At 36.0% G+C, this 25,960-nt stretch overlaps 1 long non-coding RNA gene and 1 pseudogene across 1 annotated transcript; one reads left to right on the forward strand and one right to left on the reverse strand.

Annotated features, from left to right (window-relative positions):
* Window positions 1-1,641: 1,641 nt before the first annotated feature.
* LOC115286808 lies at window positions 1,642-17,190 on the reverse strand. Its single transcript, XR_003906280.1, has 4 exons — window positions 17,102-17,190; window positions 16,709-16,987; window positions 13,949-14,056; window positions 1,642-1,730 (listed from the first exon to the last, which is right to left on the reverse strand). It is a non-coding gene; the product is annotated as an uncharacterized LOC115286808 (long non-coding RNA).
* A 918-nt stretch (window positions 17,191-18,108) lies between these two features.
* Window positions 18,109-25,960, forward strand: part of LOC115287143 — a 93,229-nt pseudogene continuing 85,377 nt past the window's right edge.

Raw genomic sequence — 25,960 nt, forward strand, 5'->3', positions numbered from 1 at the left:
AAGAGTCATAAGCTTCCATGAGCACCTAGAGTACATAAAGGCTGAGTTCTTACTGATCAGGGACACATCTTCGAAGTCAGCACTATCTAATATCTTTTTAGTTATCATCTCTCAGAGTTTCTATAGAACTTGGGTTGAGGAATATGTATTCCACTTAGGCCCCTAGTACATGCTTGCTGTTAGTACATTACTCTTTAGTGTAAAGACATTGAGGAATATGTTAGGAAGGAGTCTTCTAATGCGCATTAGGAGCCCTACTGTCAAGACGCTGTCCATTACATGCAGTTCAGTGTTCTTTGTTTAAGTGTTCTTTTAATAGGGCGCTTTCCAGTTTTGGAGTTTGGAGATAATTGTCTTCCTTTGAAAACATAGTTTGAGATTTATTACAAAGCCACTGTGAGTCATGCATCTGATAAAGATTTCCTTTTTAGATGAGTTGGAAATCAGAGTCCAATCTGTAGATTCCCCCAATAGCAAGTTTACACTTTGCGATATGCATATTTATATCTGTCCTTTATTTGGCTCTGCTTTATATTCCTACTTTTTCCCCCTTTCTCACCTACTTCTAACTTATGCTATTTAGCGACACATAATTATGTGTTTTTAAATTCTAAATCTATTTTGGGAATAAGGTGTGATTTAAATTAAAGGATTAACAATTTTATAAAATATTCTGATGCTTTATATTTCTCACTTGCTAATACCTCTGGTGTGGGAATTTGCATCAAGCTCAAATTATTCTGCCACAGATCCTAAAACTACTACTATGATGCATATATTTTATATTACTGCATATGATATGGAGAACAAGTAAGAGCACAGACCCCTATACTCCAAATACCTATCACAAAACTACAGGTCTTTCTACTGAAGTTGGAATAAAATAAATATTTTTGGAAATGAATGGCAGTAAACAACTAAGTAAGGTCTCACAAAATATCTTTTACTGTGAACATTATCGAGGATCTGATTCCCAAACTTGCTGGTCACAGAGGTTTATTATTGTATCCCAAAGGCATAGAGTCAAGAGAGCAAATTCACCTTAAAATATATACAAAAAAGACAGATGGATAGACCAAAACTTAAATGTATTAAATGTGCATACGTCATACTGATTAAAAATATATTAACTTATACACTTACACAAAATAATTTTGGTAATTTTCTCATACAAAAAAATAATTTAATGCTGGGGAAAAATATCCTCATATTATCAACATCATTCTAGTTATATAAATGTGACATTCCTTCTGAGTGTGCCAATTTTCATTCATATAAGCCATAACACAACCTCCTTGAAAGTTTGCTGCATATCATTCTTTAAGTAGTCTGGTTATTACCTTGGACCTTATCTGGAGTGATTAAGACTGGTTACAAGTAACAGACGCCACCAAGGATATGTGAACAAAGAAGGGGGAAAGGGATGTATATGACCTACTAGGTTTCAGAAAGAAAATGGAACCAGGAAATACAATGCTAGTTAAACCAGCTAGACTTAGACTGGGATCTCATTTCCACAATTTGCTAAAGAGAGGGCTCATTGTCAGAGTTTAGGTCACGTTAGCTATGGGTGGAGAAGAATCATGTTTTCCAAATCATAATCATATGAAAGATTTACCAACAGACATTTTTAATTAGACTGTTTAATTAGAATAGTGGGACTACAGTTCAAAGAGATTGCATCTCATGTAAATATTTGGAAGTCATAATCATACTGCAGAAAAACAAACCTGTAAGGATATAGGAGATTGTTACTGCAGATACAGAAATATAAATACAGGTAACTTAACATGTGTTTAAAAACATAAACCAAGATTGATCTACAGTGCTTAGGAGTTTTAAAATGAATATTATTGAAGTATCATTTGGAAACAACAAAACATACCTATTTAAAATACAACCATTGAGAAGTTTGATGTCTGTTTTTACTGGGAATACATGCCTATCACCTCAAAAAGTTCTCTCTTATATACAGCAAATCTCCTTAAAAACTTAACCTGAGTTAAATTCTGACCTACCATCTTTCATTAAAAATGAGTGTTTTTCCCCTAAAACTTTATGTAGAGAAATTCATATACCATGCATTCTTTTGAGATTGGCAAATTAATACAAAGTTTTCAAGATTCATCCACATTAACGTGTGAATCAGTAATTTGTTCCTTTATTGCTGAGTAGTATTCATTGTATGAATCAAATCAGAATTACTTATCCATTCTCTTATTGATAGACAGTTTGGTTGTTTCCAGTTTTTAGTTACTTTGAATAAAGCTGCTTTGCACATTTTTGTATAGTTTATGTGTGGATATATGTTTTTATTTTTTGTACATAAATCCCTAGGGGTCCCATGATAAGAATATGTTTGTCTAACTATATAAGAAACTGACACACTATTTTACCAAGTGGTTGCAAAATATTGCAACCCTCCCGCAAAATATGAGTATTCTATCCTCACTAACAGTTCATATGGTTAGTCTTTTTATTTTTGATATTGTGATGTTTAGTGATATTGGATTGTTTTTAATTTACATACACTTAAAGGCTAATTCTACTGATCATATTTTAATATGCTCGCTGACCATTCATATTTTATTTTTTTAAAGTTTATTTATTTATTTATTTTTGAGAGAGAGAGAAAGCACAAACAGTGTGGGGAGGACAGAGAGAGAGGGAAAGAGAAAATCCCAATATGGGGCTCAAACTCACAAACCATAGATCATGACCTTAGCCAAAATCAAGAGTTGAATGCTTAAATGACTGAGCCACCTGGAACCCTGTTACTTTATTTTATATTTTGAAATATCTGTTCAAATTTTTTGTCCATTGATTTTTGGGCATTATTTGCATATCAAAGATGTATGTACTTTGACAGATAGACTACAGGGAATGTTTCTGTGATTCTTCTTTGGCTTGTATCTTCATTTTCTTCACAGTGTCTTTTAAAGACCAAAAGTTTTGATTTTGATAAAGTTGAATTCATCATTTTTTGTGTAATGATTCATGTTTTATGGGTCATATAAGAAATAATTTCCTATGTCTAAGATCACAAATATTTTCTCTTATTATTATTTTTTTTTCTAGAACAGAGTTTCTCATTGCATCATTGACACTTTGGGCCAGATTTTCTAAGGTGGCATTGTCTCTAGACCTTGTCAAATACCCAGTGAGGAGCAAAATTGGCCCGCTGAGAATCACTGTTCTAGAAGTTTTAAGAGTTTTAGTTTTCACATTTAGGTCTATAATCTATTTTGGGATAATATCTGTGTATAGCTCAAGATAAGAATTGAGGTTTATTTTTTTGCATATGGATATACAGATGTTCTAGCAACATTTAAAATATATAAAAGACCATCCTTTAGCCATGGAACTGTCTTAGCACTTCTTGTCAAGAAACAGCTGACCATATATATGTGGACACGCTTTTGGATGCTCTACTTGCTTCACAGCTGCGTGTCTGTCTTCACACGAATACCATACTTTTGAATATTGTCTTAGCCAAAGCCATGTCCCGGTGCACTCTTCCCGGCGTTTGGCGGTACGTTTGGTGGTACCCGTCTCTTCCGCCCCTACCAGCAGGGCTGAGAATCCTCGTGGGTTCTTTTCCTGAGGGAGGGAGAGAAAGGGCAAGAAAGGGGGTGCAGAGAGTGAAGACAGCACACGGAATCCGGAATCCGATCAAGCCTCTCTTTTATTCTTCTTCCTCTTCTTTCTCTTTCCAGAAAACCTGTATCTTATATATGGTTTGGGGCGGGGAACTGACCCGGGTTGGTTGCCAGGTAACAGAGTCAAAAGAATATCAAAAGAAGCGCCCAGACTTGCCTCTGCAATGCTGGGGAGGGGAAGCTAGCGCTGAATAATCCAAAATGCCGTTTTGATCTTTTGTGCACCTTGGCCATTCTACATCTGGCCCAGCATGACCGTCGCCAAAATCTTGGACCAGGAAATGCACTCTCCTAGCCTCCAGATGTAAATCTTGTTTTTTGATTGCTCCCTGGAGAGCGAATATCCTTGCCTGAGGCAGCCAAAAGCTCGGTGGCTCCCAACAGAATATAATACTTTTACAATGAGTTGAAATCAGGTAAAGGTTTTCCAAATTTCTTCTTCTAAGAATTGCTTTGGTTAATTTTGTTCTTTGTGTTTCCATATACATTTTAGAATCAGATTGTGATTGTCCTTCTCTCAGATACCTTCCCCCCAAAATCTCTGTTGGAATTATGCTCCACATTGCATTGAATTTATTGGTCAGCCTTGGGAAATTTGACATCTGAATACTACAGTAAAGCCTTGAATTGCGAGTATCTTGTTCTGTGAGTGTTCCACAAGACAAACAAACATTTCTCATAAATTTTAACTTGATAAATGAGCGATGTCTTGCAATACGAGTAGTATGTGATGCCAAATGTCATATGATCACAACTGAGCCAATAGTTTTCTCTCTCTCTCGCTGAGGGAATGTGGGTGATTGTCTCCCATGCTTGGATGCCCCGTCTTGGGCTGTGGTGTTTGGCAGAAATCAGTGATTTTTCAGAATGTTGGAAGGTGCCCACAACAGGCACTAGTGTATTTTTTGTCACTTCAAAATGCCTATGGACAGTCCTTTGTTTTTCCATACAAGATTAAGCTTAGGAATGCTTTGCTTCATTCTAGGTCAGGCTGCCTGCAGATATACACCCTTTCCTCTGGTACTTTCTTGCCAGTTACATTAAATACAGTGTATGACAAGAGTTTATTAGTACTGTACTGCAGTCAGTATCTGTCAGTGATAATGAAAGTCATCATACACAATAACTGTCCTCTTTCTTGTCTCTCTCAGACCAGCCATGAAGGTTTTCAAAGGTAAGTGCAGGTGAATTTATTTTAAATATTTTGTATTTTATTTATTGTTTTGTATTATATTACAGTATTGTAATCATTTCTAAAAGAATATTTTTGGGCTGTGGAATGAATTATCTGAGTTCCCATTACTTCTTATGGGGAAATTCACTTTGATATACAAGTGTTTTGGATTACAAGCATGTTTCTGGAATAAGTAATACTTACAAACCAAGGTTTTACTATATTTATTTTTCCAATTCATGAACATGGTCTAATTCTCCACTTAGTAAGGGCTTTAAAATTTCTTAGCACTATTTCATAATTTTTATTTTATAAGTCTTATATATGGTAGGTTAAATTTATTTGTAATTATCCCATGTTGTAAGCATTTTAGATTTTAATTTTCAATATTTAATGGCTACTATAAAGAAATATGCTTACATTCTGTATAAATTATAATTTATGACATCTTTAAATTCACATTTTGGTTCTGGTAATTTTTCATGAGTTCCTTAGGATGCTCTATTATTAGAGTTTTGTCATGTAATTAAAATTTTTCTTTTCATTTTCCACTCTATACATTTTTTGCTTCTTGTTCTTGACTTGTTCCATCAGCTGGAAATTCTATGGTGCTCAGTTGGTTTTTAACTCAAATCTAAGTTCCTGAATGCCAGTCTAATTGTTTTGGACTAAAGAAAGTGAATTGGTATGGATTTTCTAATAATACTCTTTATGGCCTGTAATAAGTAATAACAGTGTGACGTGTGAAGAGCAAAGAATAAATTTCTCTTATTCTGCACTACGTTCCTATCCACTAGAATGGGCAAACAAAATACTGTAAGGAATACATGGCCAGTGTCTTAGATAAGATGACAAGACTGTTGAGGCTAATGACTTAACTTCTGTGAAAGTATCTAGTAGTCTGCTAGAATGTACGATGACTTGAAGCAGGAGCCTCATTTACCCTGTAAACCATTCCCTGTTGTTGAACATAATGTTGGCACAAATGGATATTCACTAAACATTTGCTGACTGAAGTGAAAGACTATTAGGTATACCTTCGAGTCTAACATCATTCATAAAATGTAGGTTGGAATGTCTGAATAAAATACACAGTCATTATTTCAACATAATTTTTGTACACAAATATAAAGCACTAAGTAGGTAAATTAATCCTTGAAACACTTCCACAACCACACAGGTAGATAGAATATACATTGTGTATATTCTTCCAGTGCATTATATTCTAAAGCTAAGAGAATTCTTTAAAACATCAGATGGCACGAGTGTAGAAATTGATAGTCTCTAAGACCAATTATGAAAGGGTTTCAGTGAGGCACTAGCATAGCTGATAAGAGAAAGTACAAAAGCTGGCTATTAAGGTCAAACAGTTTAGGCAGACATAGTCCCAAAGATGCATGTTCCAGGAGGTCTTTGAACAGGACATCACAGAGATATGAGAAACTGAAAAGGATGATGATAAAAGTACTGCCCTGAAGGAAGCAGAATAAATAAATGTGTAAAATGAAGAGCAGCAAGTCAGGAGAAATATTTTCAGCTGTGTGTTTAATCTATTTTATCGTTGTTATGGGAGTATGTAAGAATGCTTTAATATACTCACATATGGTGTTTTATAATGATGAGTTATTTTGTTTATACAAATTTGTTATATTAATGCAGTGTGGGCCTTTTTGCCACATGATAATTTTTTGTCTGTTTTACAGACCATTTGCTCACATTAAAAGAGGTTGATAAAATGAACTGTCATTAAAATAATAGATGTGCTATATTTAATGACTCTCTTCAAAATGTTGACAATTCTTCAAGTCTGGTCATGGGTAAATGGGGATTTGTTGTACTTTTAACTTTTGTGTATTTATAGAAGTTTTCAAAATATTTTAAAATGGTTTCCTGCAAGTCTTTTGATCACTCATTCTACAACTATGTAGGGAGCGCCTGCTATATGACAGGCACTATTCTACAAAGTGGAGATAGTGCAGCTAACAGACACTCTTTACTTTAATGAATCTTTCATACTTCCTTGCCAAATAGGCAATAAATACACAAATTAACATGAAACATAATATTGTATGTAGGAGTATTAAAAAGAAACATGAGGCAGAAAGGGGGAGAGGATTCGATGTAAAGAGTAGCAGAGGCAAATTCCCTGAAGATAAGCATGCTTGATTTGTGTAGGAAGAGCATAAAGACCAGTAATGCTCAAGGTGCATTAAAGCTAGGATGGGTAGCAGAGAAGAGATAGAAAGTGATATCTGAAAGACAGCCAGGAGATGGGTCATGCGAACGCTTTTGAATTCTGGCAAGAATTTTAGAGATGAAGACTTTAAGTCTTAAAGTCTTTAAGAGTAATTTTAAATCTGAAAACATACTAGATATATTAGAGTATATAATTTCAACAGCTTTTTAAGAAAATAAATAAACTTTTATCTTACAGATCATTTGAACTTTACAGAAAAATAGAGTGGAATGTATACAGTTCCTATATGCACCTTCACTTGATCCTTACACAGTTTTCTCTACTAATATATTGCATTAGTGTCATACATTTGTTATAACTGAGGAGTTAATATTGAAACATTAAGTCTAGTGTTTATATTAGGGTTCATTCTTTGTGAATTCTATAGGGAAATTCTATATTCCATATTTTGAATTCCATACATTCTATAGACTTTGGCAAAATAGCCACCATTATTGTATCACATGGAATATTTTCATTGCCTTAAAGTCCCCTGTTTCACTTATTCATCCCTCTCCTGAACTCTGGCAACCATAGTTTTACTGTCTCCACAGCTTTGCCTCTTCCAGAATGATGTATAGTTGGAATTGTAAAGTATGTAGCCTTTTCAGATTGGTGATTTCATTTAGTCATATGCATTTGAGGTTCCTCCTTATGTTTTTGTTGCTTTATAGCTGATTTCTTTTTATCACTGAAAAATATTCCATTGTATGGATGTGCTATGCAACCATCTACTGAAGGGCATTCTGGTTGTTTCTAAGATTTGGCAATTTTGAATAAAGATGTTATAAATATTTGTGTGTGGATTTTCACATGGACATAAGTTTTCAACTCATTTGAGTAAATATCAAGGAATGCAATTGGTAGATCATACGATAAGAATTACATCATTTTGTATGAAAATGTCAGTCTTCCAAAGTGGCTGTACCATTTTTCATTTCCATCAGTGATGAAAGAGAATCCCTGTTGTTTCATCTCCTTATCAGCAGTTACCTTTGTTGGTGTTTCTGATTTTAGCCTAATAGTTGTAGAGTGGTATCTCATTTTCATTTGCTATTCCTTGATTACACATGTAATCATCTTGTCATATGCTTATTTGCCATCTATGTGTCTTCTTAGGTGTCTCTTCAGATATTTTTTTTTTTACCTGTTGTTTACTTATTATTGAGTTTTAAGAGCTCTTTGTATATTCTGGATACAAGTGTTTTTTGTTTGTTTGTTTTTATCATCAGGTATGTTGTTTGTAAACGATCAAATTTTCTTTCATGGATTTTACTTTTGGTACTAAAAATGTATCGCCAAGGCTGAAGTCACCTAGATTTTCTCCTATGTTGTCTTCTAAGAGGTTTATAGTGTTACATTTTACTTTTTTTTTACATTAAATTAGCTTTACATTTTACATTATAGTGTTGATTTTGATTTAATTATTGTAAAAGAAGGTCTACGGTTAGATTCATTTTATCAACAGCTTTCAGTAGTTCTGTAGTGAACATGTAGAGAAAGTTTATAGAATGGAAAGAACAGAAGCAGGGAAACCATTGTAGAGGCTTTTGAAGTCACTGATGAGCAAGAAGAAAAAGGCTTGAGTGGAGAACACCAGCGTACTTTGTATGAAATTATTGTGTCTTAGATATTTTGAAATTGGACTTAATAAGCTTCTATGAGGAGATATATAAAGGTTTTGGGTAATAAGAAGAGCCATGGAGAATCAAAGTTCTAGAATCAAAGTCTGACTAACCCTATGAATAGTGGGACTATTTATTGAAATGGAGAACACTGGACAAATAATGGGTTTTCTCATGGGGAAGGGATATGATAGAAGTAAGATCAGTTTTGACATCCCATATGAGGTTTCTATACATGTACCCAGTGAGTGATATCAAGTATGAAACTGGCTATCTGAATCTGGAGCATAGGAAAGTGGTTACAGGAAAATATAAATTTGGGAAATGTCAGCATGTAGGTGGTGTCTGAAGCCTTGAGACAAGGGTGAAACTAGCAAGAAAGGAATGGCAGTTATAAAGAAAAAGAGATCCTAGAAGCATGGGCTATATCAACACTTAGAATTTAGCTGGAAGTGGTGAATCCGGAACCAGATTCTGAAAGGAAATTGCCAATGTGCTATGGAGAAACAGAAGGGAGAGTGGGGTATGTGTTTTCAAGAAGAAGTAAGCAACTGTGACAAATTCTGTTGAAGAATTGGGAAAAATGGAAACAGAACTGATTATCCAGTTTGTCAATACGAATATGGTAGGTGACTTTCATGGGAGAGGCACGAAACAGATGGGAATGAACATCAGGTTGGAATAGTGATGGTAGGGGTGGCAGGACAAACACCTGCTTCCCATAGATCAGGCAGGGAGTTCAGGTATGGGAGATAAAGTCATTCACAGTTCTGGAAACAAGTAGATTAGCCCTTACTGCAGACAATGCACTAAGAGACAACCTAGCTCACATACCAATATATCATAAAGTGACACACACACACACTAATTCTACTGCTTTCATATTGTTTTTTCTTCCCTTACATTATCCCACAAAGTCATATTTCACTTGGCTTTGGAAACAAATGGATTATCAATAGGTGAATTTTATTAGATATGCTATCACTTAGCAACATTCAATGCTTCTGATGGATTGTACAGATCATTGACTCTTTCATGCTTCTCTTAACTTTATAATCTCCTGTTAATATATTGTACCTTATCCTCAAAGGCACTTTGTATTTATACACACTTGTCTTTTACTATACAGCACTTGAAAAGATTGAGTGAGGTATTTCTGGGACATAAGACCCTAAATATTTGAATCTCCTTAAATGGCTGTCTGCCTGTGACCTGGGACATTCTCCAAAGGGAGATATAGGCGCACAGAGACCAAGGCTATACAAAGGGATGTATTATTACTAGTAACTGTTTTGACTCCACAGACCCCAGAACAGTTTTCAGTTGAGATCAGGGTTAGAAGTGAGCTTAAGGCCTAAAGCTAAAATAGATCAAGCAGTATTTTTCATGCTTTCTGTCTAAATTCTCACCCACATCTTGGCCTCTGTATCTTTTGACTCTGATTAGGAGGAAAAGAGTTTGAGAAGATCACATCAAAGGGAAAATCAACAGAAGGAAACCAGAGGCAAAGAGTTTTGCCTCATATAGGTTTTTTAAAATTCTAAGGTTCTTAACAATAAGGTCCAGTTATAGAATCTGTAAATTTACCAAACTCCCATGGCAAACTTCCTCTCCTTAATGGGGGATGGTGGGTGGTGGCAGTGAAGGAGTTCTATTGCCTTCTCTTGTTGGTACCACCATAAAATAATGAAGTGCTCAATAACAAAGATTGAATTCTCATTGTTTCTCTAATGCCAATTATGGACTTCTATTGCCTATAATTTTAGCACATTAATAAGCATATACATAATTTTTAATTTATTAAAATTTCAACTTCATTTATTGCTAATTAATCATTATTTTCCCCTTTATTTAAGATGCCTTATAATAATGTGTTTTTGGGTTTTTTTGGGGAGGGAATCTAGGGGTGTTATTTCAGGAATTGTACATGATTACGGTTTTATGTAAGGACTTTAAAATGTTTTCAAACATTACATTTTATTGGTATTGAAAAATTGCTTCCATAATCCTTATCAAAAGCTGCTCTCAATGGAAAATTAGACAAAGTCTTGAGATGAGGCAAAATAAATCTTGTATTTCTTAAGTCATTGGTAGTTTCCATTGTTAGTAATATTTACTTTTTATAGTTAAATATTATTTTGACACTATATTTAAATTTTTAGTCTTGATATATCTTTTAATTGTTATGAAGTTTATTTACTTTAAGCACATATAGATGCATTTCTAAATAGTAATTTCAAATTTATTTCCATCATCAATAATACAGCACAATTTAAATCTCAGAGTTACTTTTGTTTCTAATAGTTCCAATCACTTTGCCAAATATAAACATGTGTGTATATAACAACTATAGATGTTTAGTATGCACTTTGCCAAATGTAGATATTTATAAGTATATATTTTAAGTTTTTACTTTGATGTAAAATATGGTTTCTCAGTGAGGATATTGGAAATATGTATATAAACCAAATATTGGCTTATACATAAATACACATACATTACTTTACTAGTTTGTGGATTATCAAAAGGTGTTTGCATCTATATTAATAAACTTAATGGCTTTAATTTTGATTCTTTGTCATATCTAACTAGTTTTGCTCTTGAGTGAGTCACAGAATGAGTTAGAAAATATTCCATTTATTCCTATTGATTAGAAGGGTTTGTACAATATTGAAACAATAATTTCTGTGAAAGTTTTGTAGTCATAACCTGAAAATCATTTGTGCATGATATTTTCTTTGTGGGAAGATTTCTAATCTATGCTGTATTTGCAAAGGATCTTAAAAATAGTCTTTATGTCTTTGTGTCTAGTTATGACTTGCCTTCCAATCTTAGTGTTAGTTATATGTACCTTCCGTTTTTTTCTTCATAAATGGCAACATAGAAGTATTACTCAATAAATAGCAATGAAATTCAGGTTGCATCAAAAATATATTGCCTTAAAACAGGGCAAAAGGTCAGGCTGGGTGTGTATTGAAGCATTACTTGCTTTGGGACCAGGTCTTACTTCCCATCATTTAAATATGATTTCTCACAAAATTATAAAGTGTTATTAGTGTTATCAGATACCAGTACAGATCAACCATTTATATATGGAAAGTTTTGCATTAAAATTTTGTGTGTTGCTGCCATGCAAGCCTTTAATGTTTTACATGTTTCTAAATTTCATTGTTATTTCTACTCTTATCCAAGGATTATTTAAAAGTATTTGGTTATTTTCCAAACTTGAGTTATCTTTTATCTATCTTTCTGTTACTGATTTCTGCTGTGTTTCCACTTTGACCTTAGAACATATTCCTTATGGTTTCAATTATTTGAAATTGATTGAATCTTATATTATGTCAAATGTATCAGTCATGTATTGCTTTGTAACAAGTTACTCCAAAACTTAGTTGCTAAAAACCATTTATCATCTTCCCGTTTTGGTGGGTCAGGAATCTGGGCATGGTTGAATTGTGACCTCTGGCTTTGGGTCTTTTCTAAGGCAGCAATTATTTTAAAGCCCAACTGCGAGATCTTGCGCACATGTTCCAAAATTTCTGAATCTTAATTTCATCATCTTTAATTTTTTAAATCAAATGCTATCAAATATATAAGTTGTATTAATCAAATTGGACACTTGCCACACGATTATCACTGTGCTAACTTTGGAGCTATACAGTTAAATGAAATGCCATAGTTACTACTTATTGAGTGCAAATTATATGACTACTAAGATTACTATAAAAAATAACATAAGAGGTCATGTTTCATGTTCTGACCTTTTAATAGATATGTCTGTAATTCTGAGAAAATTTTAAAGTTTACTGCATTCAGAAAAACCTGAGGGGCATCTGAGTGGCTTAGTTGGTTGAGTGTCCAACTTCAGCTGAGGGCATGATCTCACGGTTCATGTGTTTGAGCCCCGCGTTGGTCTCTGTGCTGACAGCTCAGAGCCCGGAGCCTCCTTCAGATTCTGTGTCTCTCTCTCTCACCTTCTCTCTCTCTCCCCTTTCCCCACTCATGCTCATTCTCATTCTGTCTCTCAAAAATAAATAAAAATGTTAAAAAAAAGAGAAAAATCTGAATGTGTTCATTTTTAACATTGACTTGGTTTTCTGCATAATAAATTTCTGCCCTTTCTACCATCTACCAGTATCCATAAATCGTAATTATGATTATATGGAAAAGCAATTACTCCCCAAATAGCCTGTCTATTCATTTGTATTCCACCAATGTTTTTATTTTAACTTTTCATAAATTGTTAAGATGTGTGACATTATATAAAACAAAAAATTTGTTATATGAAAACTTAGGCTGGAATTCTGTCTTTATAAATTGAAAAAAAATATTATACTCTTTGGAGTAGCTATTTATTCAATGATAAAATAGTGATGATGATGATGATCATGATGGTCATGATGATGATAATGAAAATGGTAGTGAAAACAACCATACTTGCTTCTGAGGGTTACTGTGAGAATCACTTGAATTAATATACTTGAAAAATGTCTTGCAATCGGATGAATAACACATATATTGTTATTAGTGAACAAAGGATAATTTATGACACCGGTGTAACCATAAAATTTAATGTTTTAGACATGTTATGTAAACAAAATACCATAATGTAGATGTCACATTTTGTTCGGTTCTCCCATTACAAGAGATTTATGAAATTATAAAGAATCCCTACATAAAATATAGTCTGATGACCACCAGACTTACTGAACCAGACAAGGTAACTATATTTAAGCCAAGACACCTTCACTTCTTTTCTTACTTTCTAGCTGTCCATGTTATATCCATCCTCTGTTTTCTTCTTGTTGAACTTAATTATGTCATATTTTATTATTTTTGCCACTGTTTATTAGAATGATTTCAGCTTTGATATCTGGCAAATAAGTGAAGGGACACGTACATGATGAGCTTTTTAATTATCTCTAAACATTTCCTGCTTCTCAGAGCTAAGTACTTTTGCTGAAGCTGAGAATTCTTTTCTCCTTCTCTTCTCTAATCAATTTCACAGATCAATTTATGTCTTACCTTCTCTTAATAGTATCTGTAATCATTCTAATTCACCATGATATTTCTGTTTATGAAATGTTGACATTTATTTAGAAACTTCTTTGTTATATTTCTGGTATTGCTATATAAACTTTGAATCAGTTTTTCATGTGTTTTATCTCTAAGTAAACTTTTATTTAAAGTATTCACAGATTGTGTGTGTGTCTATATGTGTGTATCTAATTACATGTAAATATATAGTACTTACTTGGGTAGAATTTGTTGAAAGATAGCAGACTGGAGAATTTTTCTTCTCTACGAAGTCATTTGGATCTTTAGCCAGATCAAGTTTTCATTCCCTGCTGTGGGAAAGTAGCTTCCAGAAAGACAGTAGAAAAGATGTACATTAGTTGGGCATATGATGGTGGCCTTTCAGATAATATAATTCATTTATATTTAGACAGTAAAAATAAGTAGGAGTGCTCATTCACCAGTAATACACACTGCTGGGTCTTATGTATGCCTCCAAAAGGATGAGAAAGTTGTGAATTTTTGGTAGCAATTATCACTGTAGGTTTTGAATTGTATAGAGTAATTTTTCTTGCTGTCATTTGATGCTTTACTCCATGAAGCTTATAAAACTGTGTAAAAGAGACCAGTCTTGAAAATGCATTTTTCATGAGAACATACTGGATGTTTCATTGTTGAACAGGGGGAAATATAAAACAAACTCCAGATATTTCAGGGACAATAAATCACTAAGAGGATCTATTCACATGGAACAATGATTTAACGTCATATATTAATACTTAATATTTGGATGGGACTCCTGAGTGGCTCAGTCAGTTAAGTGTCTGACTGTGGCTTAGGTCATCCTCTCATGGTTTGTGAGCTCAACTCCTGTGTTGGGCTCTGTACCGACAGTTTACAGCCTGGAACCTGCTATTGTGTCTCCCTTTCTCTCTGCCCCTCCCCTGCTCATGCTCTCTTTCTCTCTCAAAAACGAATAAACATTAAATAAAATACTTAATATTTGGATGTGAAAGTCATTTGTTAATAGACATTTAGATAATTACTGGTATTTTACTGCTTTTTCATCTGTACAGAGTATCATTTTCTCTACTATTGTCTTAGTTCAAGTTTGGAGCATCTTCCACATGCTCCCCTGACTAGTCTAAACACTGGCCTCTCATTTAATCGATCACTTCTATAATCTACTCCCCACCTTGCTCTGGAATAACTTTTTAAAAACTGAAATATGATCATTTTACCCCCTTGATAATACTTTCAATAATGTCCTTAACCTAGAGAATACATTAGAAACTCATTCTAATGACACTCAAAATATCCTTCATGCTATAACCCCTCTCTTCTCTCCACGCAATCTGTTCCCACGTTCCCCCCACCCCACTCTAAGCTCAAGCGATGCTAACCAACAAGCATCTCCTAAATGTGCAATGATTTATATTTCTGTGTTTGCTAGGTTCTTTTTCAACCTGCAGAGCCCCTCACTTCCCACCACTAGAGGAATACATATTTATAGTGCAATATTTAGTTCGAGAACCACATCTGTCAAGCCGTTTTTAATCTATCAGTGTCCCCAGGTGGAAGTGACTGGTTACTACTTTGTGGCCCCACTGTACTAGGTTCACATTTTTATCCACATAATCGTGAAACATATTATATTTATCTATGGCCTTCTCTGTTAACCTATTCTACACAAGTGGCCCTTTCAGAGCAGGAACTATATATTATCTATATTGAGTGCCTAGCTTTTACCATTCATTGCTCAATTGATATACCTCATGTTATAACTAGAAAGATAAAGTCAGCCTAAAATAATTTAAATAGCAAACTATAACTCTCAGTGGCAGTAATGAAATTCAGATCTAGGTACACTTCGATCCAAAACTCAGTCTTTGGAAATGCCAAGATTTAAAAGTTCAGAACCTCAGAATATGAACAGTTTTAAAAGAGAAAGTAATTGGTGAGAAAATACAGCAGGGATTTTTATTTACCATTCTCCATTTCCTTCTCTCATTATTTTAGTGCTTAGAAGCTATATTCCTGTATACTTTCGAGTCACACAAAACTGTATTCTAAGGACTCAGATCTGTGAAAAATATTAATGTGTTTGTCTAGTTTTATTCACTGTCTACGTGGTCCTTGAAGGCATTTGAGTTTGAAGCCCTTGATACACTTTCCTCTCCAGCTCCCACTTTTCAGTCTCCTTTGCTACCCCTGCTGTCTCAGTGGATCCCTCAGCGACTGGCCTATGTGCCCCCTTGTGATAGGTCTTGAACAGCAGCCCCCTGTTCTCTTCTGAGGGAAGAGTTTTATGCTTGATTACCCTGAAGACTTTGCTGCAGGCAAAGGAGTAGGGAAGTTGAACCCTGACCTTACGTAATTACTGGGGTAACTACTGTCAGGTGCAGGTGGTGGCTGAGTGCTACCCACATGTGTCTGGCCATGCAGCTGTTTGCTCTGACCCTGAACTCTCTAGAGGTGAGCTCAAGTGCAGCCTAAAATCAGAGGCAGAGACATATCATGAACTGGTGGGCAAACGCTTCATCTAAGAGAGGCAGCCATTGCCCAGTGCTGACTGACTCACCAAATGGAAATGGACTTTTCAAGAAAAGTTAAAAATCATTTTTATGTGAAATCTCCCACTTACTAACTGGGAACTAACCCCTCATCCCCCCACCACCGGCAAGAACGTTAAATCTTCTGCAAGTCAGATAAAACAAATCTATGAGCCACATGCCATTCTACAGCTGCCATTTGGCAAGCTCTATATTACCAACCTACCACCCAGGAGGTATGTGGAGAAAAAAATAAATCATAGTAAGAAGGGCATTTTTTTTTTGCCATTTTCTAATGCCATACCAAAAAAAAAAAAAAAAGAAGATAGACAGATAGGTGATAGCTGGCCTGTGAACCAGAGCTAACAAAGCCCTTGCAGGGGTCTGAGAAGGTTCACCAAAATGCCAGTTTCCATAGTCCTCTGAGATCAATACAGTACAATTACCTCCTGCCTGTGGGTCCCTGGATTTTGAAGCAGGATGACAACCAAATGACAACTGCATACACCCCTGCAGCCACCTGGCTTCCTAAGAAAGAACTAACAGCTTTTCTGCCATTTGCCAGCCTTCCCCTCAACCTTTGAGATTGGGGTCTCACTGACGCCCAGGATGGAAAGATGGTGTGCAGGCAGCATCTAAACGCATTCATCTTCACTAGTTATTCCCGTTCAGTCTTGGTTATCCTGGGCAGGCTCCACTCTGGCTCTCCAAATGTCCCTGTAATTCTGGGGACCGACAAAGAATGGTTTTTGAGAATACCACATTCGTTCCACACCTGACCCCACCACCTCACCTGCTCAGAGAGGAACCCCCTCGTTTCCGAATAGAAACTCAATTACCTGCCTTCCTGTCCTGGAATATCCCTTCCAGAGCCAGAAACACAGGAATTGCTAAAGCCACAGACTCCTTCTAAGGCAGCTGATCTCACGGGAAGAGGGCCTTCTGTGCCCCGGTCCCCGCGGCAGGGCTGGGGCGCAGGGGCCTGCGCGCTCGGCCCTGCGCGCTCGGCCCCTCCCACAATGCTTTGCGGCGGCGCGCAGGTCGCGGAGGCTGCCGCTGGGTTTGTGCAGCCGCCTGGCTGCGGAGGCACCTGCGCTCCCGCTGAAGTGATCAGTCCCTCCAACCTGCATTTCAGTAGGTGTAAGAGGAAGGGCGGAAGGGATGCCAAATGCCGGAGGAAGTGACCTTCCTGAAGCTAGTGCCTACCCTGTAAATGGAAAGCTTTTATTTATTTATTATTCATTCATTCATTTAAATGTTTATTTTTGAGAGAGAGAGAAAAAATGCAAGTGGGGGAGGGGGAAAGAGAGAGGGAAACGGAGAATCCGAAGCCAGCTAAGGGCTATCAGCATGGAGCCCCATGTGGGGCTCAAACCCACCAACCATGAGATCATGCCCTGAGCCAAAATTGGAGCTCAACTGAGCCACCCAGGCAACCCCTGTAAGTGGAAAGAGTTTAAAGGGAACAATGGCTGAAGAGGTAATACAGCGTACAGAATTACTTCCATCCCTCGCTCTATTGCCACGCTTGCTGTTTCAGCCGAATCACTACATTGTCGCTTCTGCCGCGTTGGCTTGCTCAAATCCAGTCACAGGGATAGTCCAGGTCTCAAGAGGTTTTGTAGCTTCTGATTTGGGCCCGCTGAGGACGGAAGGCTGTTGGAGGAGGAGAGGCCACGTGGAAGAATCAATGCAATGAAAGCCACTGGGGATTTACAGCCTGGGAGAAACTTCTGCTGAATGCAGCTCGTGATTAAGCCCAGATAAAACAAACGGGAGCAGAGAGGGGAGCCAAATATACAATCATGATGAACAAAAAATTAGTATTTTCAGCTAGGAGTTTGAGATGGCTTGTGACGTAGCAAGAGATAGCGGAAACAGCTTGATTTTGATGCCTAAGGTAAACCAATAATTCTATACATAAAATATCAGTGCGAAATACTTGTAATCATTGTAAGAAATACTGCCCTTCAACTGACTCCTCTGTTTTCTTCTCTCTTCCATAACTAGAAAATGGATGCCATGTTTTGCCGGTGATCTTACAGCACTGATCTTCACAGTGTAAGTCCTTTCATGGTCAGCTCAACAAATGCTCACTCAGTGGACAACAAGAATCAAGCCTGCTCAAGTGGGGAGGGTGGAAAAGGAGGGAAGACGGTGAACTTTTCACATGCATTGTTTTAACCGTATTTATTAAGTTTTACAGTTCAGTACGCTGAGGCTGAAAAGTAACATTTTATATGTTACCATGTAGTGATGTTTGAGAATTAAAACAAGTGTTTTTTTTTAAGGTTTATTTTATTTTTGAGAGAGAGAGCGAGAGAGCAAGAGAGAGACAGAGAGAATCCCAAACAGGCTTAGTGCTGACAGCAGTGAGCCTGACATGGGCCTTGGACTCATGAACCATGAGATCATGACCTGAGCTGAAGTCAGTTGCTCAACTGACTGAGCCACCCAAGCGCCCCTGCACCCCTCCCTCACATTATTTTGTTTGTTTTTGTTTTGTTTTGAAACCTTGTTGAAACTTTGGACGGCACAGCAGTTACTAGCTGAGTTAATGCGTGGCAGAGGAATTCCAGGTATGGGAGAGTTACCTCAGGACTTACATCCATATCCCATTAGTTATGTTACAGCACATGTACTTACAGTGGATACTATTCCATGTCCCTGCCTGTTTCTGTGGAACACAGTTATTTGTTACTTTTTTTTTAATGTTTTATTTATTTTTGAGAGAGAGAGAGAGAGAGAGAGAGAGAGACAGTGTGAGCAGGGGAAGGTCAGAGAGAGAGGGAGGCACAGAATCTGGAGACAGGCTCCAGGCTCTGAGCTAGTTGTCAGCACGGATCCAGACATGGAGCTCGAACCCACAAACCGTGAGATCATGACCTGAGCTGAAGTCGGAAGCTGAACCATCTGAGCCACCCAGGTGCCCCACAAACAGTCATTTCTACAGCTACCAACAGTGTTGGCTATCGATGGCTTAAATCTCTCTGTGGCGTTGCTTTTGGCTACAAGAAGATGCCTCACCCAAGATCATGCTTCTTTCCCAAAGGTGCTCTATAGGTAATGAATAATGAATTCTGAAAGACAAAGGCCTGGTGTCATTTCCTTCATTCAGTACAACTCTCAAGGGTCATCCTGTCTCTAGATGTCTCACCATATTGGATTTCAGCCTTTCCATCTGCCCAGATTGGTGCTTTTCATCCATTTTGGAAAATTCTCAGCCATTGTATTTTTTAATATTTCCCCCTTCTGTATTGTTACTGGCCAAAGAACTGAATCCAAACTCTGGTTCAACTGCTCACTACAAAAAATCCATCCTGGAATGACAGTGATGAGGGGTTGTGGTTCCTAAAACACTAGTTGGGGGGAAGTGATCCTACTCCTCAGGAACGCACGTGTTAGGAGTGGGAAAAACATACTTCTGCCATGCATGGGCAATTTATAATTGGAATCTGTTACAGCAACTTGTTTGTTACGGTATCTTACCTAATATAACAGTTGATTACTTTTTAAAAACTAAAATGTTAGGTCTCCCCTATAGATTCTTGTGTTTAGATAAATTCTTCATGCATATGCAAATGGCTAAGATATATATTTTAATAGATAAAAATAACAGTAAACACATATTCAAATAGATTTTATATCCCTTTTAACATCTAAATTTTACTTTTTGAAATATTAATTTTATTGAGGTAATTATGTCTGGAAGGAGGATTTGTCTAAAAGTCTATAAAATATGACAAAATTAATATTTAAACAAAATAAATCCATGTCCCCTGGCTTCTAAATAGGACCCAAGAAAAATGTTAGTCTTGAGGCTAATGCTCTCATTTATGATTGATGTTCTTTGGAGAAAAGTAAAATAAAATAACTCTTGCTAGGCTTCTATACTTTCCCATTTCTTTAAGATTAATTTATACACGATGCATGTCAGTTTGAAAGACTGATTCTTTGTAAAAGTAATTAACAGAGGAAATTGTTAAACAAGAACTATATTTTAATTGCTTTTGTGTTGTTGCTTATTTTTTAGTCTAGTCTGGAAATGAAAAACTCAAATGTTAGATAATGAATGTGTTTTACTAGCGTCTAATTCTCAGGTGAATTCAGCTAAAGAGATTGATGTTAATAACTTCCTCTAAAGATTAATTGTTTTAGGATAGATGGATGAGTATTTTCAAACTCTCTTCCTTACTTTTCTGTTGCCATTTATGACTGCACTAAATTCACATTACATTTTGTTATATGCTTGAAGATATCATTTATTAATCAAAGCCTCAAGAAAAACAGGGCTGAGACGAGTTTACTTGCTTGAATTAAATGTGGTTTTTCTTTTTTCCTATGCTACCCGGTCTACATTTACATTTAAACTAGTATCCAATATTTGGGTAAGTGCTCTATTACTGACCCTTAAACTACAACTTGCAATTATGTCATCCTTATTTTTTTATATATATTTAACAGACTTTATTTTATTTTTAAAAATTTTTAAACATTTTTAATTTATTTTTGAGAAACAGAGCATGATCAGGGGAGGGGCAGAGAGAAGGAGACACAGAATCCGAAGCAGGCTTCAGGCTCCGAGCCATCAGCCCAGAGCCCAACGCAGGGCTCAAACTCATGAACTGTGAGATCATGACTTGAGCCAAAGTTGGCCGCTTAACCAACTGAGCCACCCAGGCACCCCTAAAAGCCTTTATTTTAAAGGTTATGAGTTTTAAAACTAAAATTAAAAACTTATCTTTAGCTAACTAGCATAATACTTATTTCAATGAGTTTTCCTGTCACTTGCTAATACAATATCTTAGACCTCTAAAACCCTGCCCCAAGTGTTCCTGGAAATTCCCAAGGACTGTCTCACATGAGCTCATTAACAAATCTCATCAATTTTCACCAAAAAGAATAAATGAAGATAATGAATCATTGTGTATAGTTCTAATCCCTTTTTTTCCTTATGTGTCTTTTCCACTGATTATCACTACATCTCCTAGGCACAGCTGGGTATAATCAGGCCTTCCAGGCCAATTGGATATGACCACATTTTATGTGCATGTCTGGACATTGTCATCTCCTGCAGATTATCTGCAGTATATAGCTGCATGGTTTTCCATGAAAAGAGACAGACATTTAATCATCAGATTACAGAACAGTTCCCTTCCCCAGTACCTTATCACTACATCAACGGGACTCCAGTATAGTAACAGTGGATCACCATTGAGAGAGTTGCAAGAGCCGAAGCCGGCCGCTTAACCGACTGAGCCACCCAGGCGCCCCATGGTACAGGTGTCTTAATCTTTTCCCTTTAGGATGGCTTATAAGTTTTTGCTGATTAGATATGCCTGGTAATATGAACTGAGGTAACTGGGCTCTTAGTGTGAGGTGTTATGTTAATCTGGCCAGGAGCTGGGCTGTGTTTCATGTTTGCTGTAGCTGTGCCTGTGCCAGAGGCTTGTTTCTTTAGGGTTTTTTGTTTTCATTTGGGAGGGTATTTTCGGGGGGAGGGGGTTCTTCTCATTGTCTTTAAGTTTCCCTACGAACTCCTTCTTAAATAGAGTCTGTGTCATTCTTATTTTTGAAGTCAGTGACCTATTTGAATGTCATCAAGGGTGACACCAGAGCATAGTGTTGCCTTTTCTAGAAGTAACACTGCATTTTTCATGTTTCTCAAGATGGCACTCAGTTTTATTTTGATTGATTAAAATTATTATTTGTGAGTTTTTAATATTAAATAATTACAATAGTCATATAACAGGACTTTGTAAGTATTAATAGATGCTGTATGGTATACCAAAATTGTACTTTCCATTAAGCAGAACTGCATGAGGGGCACCTCGATGGCTCAGTTGGTTGAGTCTGACTCTTTTTTTCTGCTCAGGTCATAATCTCACATGTCATGAGATGGAGCCCTGTGTTGGGCTCCAAACTGGGCATGGAGCCTGCTTGGGATTCTCTCTCTCCCTCTGTCTCTGCTCCTCCCCCCTCAAAATAAATGAATAAACATGAAAAAAATAACTGCATGAGGAATTGGCATCATCACTGGCATTTGACCATATATTAAATCAATACCAGATAAAAATCAATTACCAATTCTTATACTAAAGTCACTCCTTTTGTTTATTAATATGGAATGAGCAATAAGTGATAAGTTACTGGGTTTTGTGGGTACAAAAGAAAATCATAAATGTAAAGTTAGTATATATAATCATTTTAATTATCCATGTGTGATATACTGGTAAGCAATTACAATGGCTATATTGACTCAATTATTACTAAAACTTTATCCATGGGTTGAATTTTAAAGTAGAGTCTGAAAAAAATTACTGTTTAACATGATGTCTAATAGGAAATGATGGAATAGAGGCAACCTGATAAATAGACTATTTTGAACATTAGTGACCCTGGCATTTCTTCTGAAAGTTAATTCTACAAAGATTTTTAAACATAACTTTCAGTGAAGCTGTATAATAACAAAAGTGGACTTACACTGATATGATACATATTTAAGATTACATGACATAAAACCATTTCGTAAAATACAACATTATTTATGGAAGGTTCAGGGGTGACTGACAAGGATAAGGGCTATCCTGAAGGATTTCTTTTAATCCATATAGAAAGGTAGAAAATTTATAGTCTTTGATAACTCTTCCTTTTTTAATTCTATGAATTTTATGGATTCTGTCTCATAACTGTTATTTCAAGTCTATCACCTTCCCCCGCTCATACACACAGTCAGATCGTATTTCTCCACTGGTGAAAAGCATTCATTATAAAACCTTCTCATGGTACCATACCAAACTCCTGACAACTTCAGCCCTGCATGACCAGGCCGTGATTACTTCTTGAATTTAAATTTATAACATGTATCCCTTTGCTCACCATCAGCTTCTTAACATTACTACAATAGTCTGAGATTTTCACTAACTTTGAGTCTCTGCACATGATCGTTCCTCTACCTCTAATCTTTTGTCCCATGCTCTTCTCAGGGCTGTTTTCTTACCCATCAAATTAGCATAAATATCACTTCCTTAATGGCACCTTCCCAGAGCACTCATATTAAGTCTCTTCTGTTACCTCTATCTTAGCAGTTCTATTAGCTTCATTTATAGCCTTTCACTTTTTATAATGTTTATTTATACAATATATTTTTGTGTGACTTAATTTCAAGTTTTATGAGGGCAGACATCCAGCTTCATTTGACTACATATACAGCACCATGCAGTATTTCTGGCACTTTCTTGGTGCTCAGTTTATATTCCACTAAGAAATGAACAAATAATCATATAAATGAATAGGCCATTAACTTGCAAATATAAAATTTTATATAATTAACTTGAAAAATAAAGTAAAAGAAATATTGCTGAAAACATTCTTCAGGAATCTCGTGGTTCATCTATATAAAGGGCTCTAAGTGTCTGTCTGGAAGTTGCATTATGGGGGTACATTCACAGTTATGTTCCCTATTTGTGTTGCCTTAAACAGGAGTTGCATAAAGCCTTTCTTTGTTACCAACAGTTTAGAGCAAGGACTGATAGCTCAGCTTTAGAGGATAACATGATACAGTAGTAATAGAAGCTTTTAAAAGCCACTGTGAATCTATTTTTTAACCAATAAAAAACAAAATAGTCCTTTTAAAAATATTTTTCTCTGTATGTTTGTAGCCATATAAATAGTTAGATTAGGAACATTAGAAATGTATATTTAGTCCAAAGAATATAGCAATGGTGATCTCTCCTACACAAGGTTTCATTTTTTTTTTTAGTTTCCTAAATCAAGTTGACAGTTTGATTTTTAAAGCATTCCAATTTCCATAACTTAGGAATGTTTTATTATGAATAATCTAAATAATCCCTTTTGCTCTAATTTAAACTTTTTCTGATTAAAAAGTTTTAAAAATTTTTATTTAAAAATACAAATGTTAAGTTTTGGGGGAATGCACATGTGTAATATCTTAAAACATTCACAAGGTGTTGAGGATAAAAAAAGGAAAACCTCTAGTTTCCCATCTCTATTTCAAAAGGCAACCAAGTTGTTTTTACTGTTTTGGAGATATAAGCATATTCTAGGATGCTTATTTTATTGATGATGCATGAATGACCAATGGGTGTAGGTTTCAGGAGTACAGAAAGTGGAGGGTCCGAAATATGAGCACGTAGTCCATTTATTTAATATATGCATAAAGAATACTTAAAGTATTTTTTCTTGGCATAACAATAGAAATAGAAGTTTTCTTCATGTTGATAAGCACATTCCTTGATTTATGTACATCACCCAACTTTCAAACAGATTACTTATCTCACACAAAGATGAAAAGGCAAAGAAGGAAGCTCCGGAGAGCGGGGGACCAGCCCACATACCCCCAGTAGAACGGTCCCTGAGTAGGTGGTTGGTGTCGGTGAACTATCTATAGGAAAGAAAGAAGACAGACAACGTGAATGGTGGTAAAGCCACACTTTACTAAGAAAGTCAGTGTCTTTTATGCCATTAGGCGATTACACATTTTTTTTTCTTTAATGATTACATAGTTTATGGTCCTTGAAAAAGTAAAAACATGCTCTGGGAAGGATCATTTTTTTATCACAAAAGAAAGAACAGCCGTGAGAACAGAAGTAAAAAAACAGGAATGAGGGAGTCTGTCTCTCAAAGAATCTTCTTTTCTTCAAGGCCCTTTAGCAGTTATGTCTGGGCAAGACACTTATCATTCAAGGGGTTAATTTTAGACAGAGGATTGTGTTTGCCCCAACAGCAGGCAATGAGCTGGGAACAGACATAATGTAAGGGAAAGCAGGTGCCACTAACTGACCCAAGTTGATTCAAAACTTAAAGCTATATGCCTTCATTGATTTTGCAAAGCAAGGAGAAAAATCATAGAGAGGTTAAATAGAAGCCACATATGCAGCCCAGGAGGCCAAATGTCACCTCACAGTCTTTCCACTTGTTCCACAACTTCCCAAATTTTTCTCCTGTGCGCCTGAGGCATAGACATCAATGGTCACTTATGTAGATTCTCCTGTGTCCCGGGAGGCCTGGCCATCAACCGTCGCTCTGCTGGAGGTTTTTTGGCCTGCTGGGCCCCAACAGGAAGCAAACAAAAAATGGAATTTTAATTATAACAATTGCAATAAATCTTTATTATAAACACCTGTGTATAATTTTTGTAAGCGTGTAAATAAAATTCCAATAGGAGAAACATAAACACTATTCATACATAAACATGTTGAGTTTTATAATTAAGTGAATGATTATTTTTAGATGACCAATTAATAAACATCCTCCATTATGTTTTGTGGGATTGTCACTGGTGTCAAGAGGCCACCCAATGAAAGCTGGGATAATGAGACATGTAAGGGCAGAAGCAGCAGACATGCAATTAGTGAAAGGTTGAAATTAAGGAATTTTGGATGATGTACTTATTTTCTCTCGTAAAGACAATGCACACAGCTGTATTTTATTTGGTTAAGGAAAAATTACGAATCAATGTATTAAGTCATGTGTTATATTATCCCTAGTCATTATTATGGTTATTTTGATCATTATAATTTTGAAATTGTTTCATCACACAAACTTCTTATCAAAGTAGGATCAAAAGGGTAATGTGTTGATGAAATTATCCTAAAACCCGAATATACACTGAGTATTTTTCGGGATTAACTTATTTTCTTCTTTTAAAAACTAATGAGTGCAAGCAAAGAAATATT

This window comes from Suricata suricatta, chromosome 3 (assembly GCF_006229205.1).
Source record: "Suricata suricatta isolate VVHF042 chromosome 3, meerkat_22Aug2017_6uvM2_HiC, whole genome shotgun sequence".
NCBI lineage: Eukaryota > Metazoa > Chordata > Mammalia > Carnivora > Herpestidae > Suricata > Suricata suricatta.